General features: G+C 39.0%; 1 non-coding gene across 1 annotated transcript; it reads right to left on the minus strand.

The window, feature by feature from the left end:
* Window positions 1-1,013: 1,013 nt before the first annotated feature.
* trnar-ccu (transfer RNA arginine (anticodon CCU)) lies at window positions 1,014-1,086 on the minus strand. Its single transcript has one exon. It is a non-coding gene; the product is annotated as a tRNA-Arg (tRNA).
* Between the last annotated feature and the right edge of the window lie 1,042 nt (window positions 1,087-2,128).

Here is a 2,128-nt window from a genome sequence, read left to right on the forward strand (position 1 = left end):
TTTCTAAACTAAATTGAACCCTCTTTCTTTCCCATAAGAACTTAGTGATGGTTTAATCCATTTGTCTTCTACAAGTTAATCAAATAGAGCAATCTCTGAAGGTAAAGTTGTGGAGATGAGGAGCTAAATATTGCTTCCTGTTAAACTGACACAATGAGCTACAACTGTTTCTGCTTTAAGGAGTCTCCTTCATTCATTAGACCCTTGCTGACATGTCAGGTCATCAGAGTTATTTTATAATGTGTCAGTGGAAGTGGTCAGCTAGTTGATTGTAAAGACCCTGTAATCGATCCGTTCTGCACCCAAAGCTAGATAATATGACTATTAGTATGGACTTGCTCACAGCCAATCAACGCAAGCGAATGGAAATATCATATTTTGTGTAAAATCAAACATGATTGGTATCGTATTAAGTACTCAACTAGTATCAGTATCACTTTAAGGTTTCTTGGATTGGTAATGCTATAATCATTTACCCAGCCCTAATTAACATATGATGAAATAACCATGATGATGTCATAGGGTTATCTGGACCTTAGCTTAAAATACATGCATTTACTAGTTGGTAAGGGTATAATACACTGATTGAACCATTTTATTTTCTCATGAAACCTCTTCAATTGACAGCAATGAAAATGTTTCTATTCAATAATGGTATGTGATAACTGAAATGGTGAAACCCACAGAAGATTATCACCAACTCTGCACTTGATGTCAGCTCTGTGGAACTATTTAGCATCTTTCAGCTCGTTGTTTTGGTTTTCCAGTGAGCAACTTTATTGTCTTGGTTCTTCCTCACTGCTCTTGTTAAAGCTCAGATGAATCCACTGCACTGTCTTTCTGGAGTCTGGTGGCCAGAAATTTGACTGTATGTAATTTTGAGCAATGCTTTTGCAATCTGTCTCTTCAATGTCCTTCCAATTTCAATGCCAATTCTCCAGAGTAAATCTTTTAGCATATGAAAAGCTATTAAAGTCACACAGCAGACCTGCAAAAAGCACAAAACTATCAATCACCCCAGATGGGACTCGAACCCACAATCCCTGGCTTAGGAGGCCAGTGCCTTATCCATTAGGCCACTGGGGCTCCACAGTGGATTTTTGACACAGTAGGTTACCCTCTATAGGAAAAATACAGGAGGCCTACAATGTGTCTCGACATAAAACAACAATGGCCACTGAGGTTGCCATGGCAGCGACAGAGGCAACAATAAAGACACACAAACTGAGCTTTGGCTCCAGAGTGTTTAAAAGACATGAGCACACTATTTTCTATTTTCACACTTGTCCTTTTTGACAATAGCTGTTCCACCTAATATTGTTGAAATTGAAGTAATTTTTCACAGTAAATAGATGGTTAGTAGAGTTATAATATATATATTATTTGTAGGTTATGATGTAATGGTTTTACCGGTCTGGCCTACTGTATGCGGTCCTTCAACTGAAATGAGTTGAACACCAGAACTGTCAAAGAATCAGGGCAGCAGCACGATATGAAATACCACATCAGCTTTATAGGTTGTGGATTATTTTACTAATGTTGGTGTGTGTGTGTGTGTGTGTGTGTGTGTGTGTGTGTGTGTGTGTGTATGTGTGTGTGTGTGTATGTGTGTGTGTGTGTGTATGTGTGTGTGTGTGTGTGTGTGTGTGTGTGTTTTACTTTTGCAAACATATCCTTTTTGATAATAGCTATCCCAGCTCTTATTTTGGCATTTTCCAAAAATGACCAGTTTGAATGGTGATTGGCTGATGTATAAGACACTAGTTAAATGACCAAGATCAAGCCAAAGAAGCTGGTTGTTGTACCTGCTAAAGCAGAGGGGAACAATTGGATAGTATCTTAAGTCAAGTGCTGGGGCAAAAAGAACTTGATACTTCTCTACTTATCCCTGGCTCCTGCTCGGTGCCTCAGGTCAGCTGATCTGCTGCTCCTGGAGGTACCGAGGTCAAAGTGGAAGCTCAGAGGGGATAGAACATTTTCTGTTGCTGCTCCTAAATTATGGAACGAGCTTCCTTTAAATATTAGACAAGCGTCCTCACTGTCCAGTTTTAAAATTCGTCTTAAAACCCATTTTTATTCCTGCATGAGACTCTGCTCCTGTTTTAGTGTTTTATGGTTTGTTTGTTTT

This window comes from Scomber japonicus, chromosome 17 (genome assembly GCF_027409825.1).
Source record: "Scomber japonicus isolate fScoJap1 chromosome 17, fScoJap1.pri, whole genome shotgun sequence".
NCBI lineage: Eukaryota > Metazoa > Chordata > Actinopteri > Scombriformes > Scombridae > Scomber > Scomber japonicus.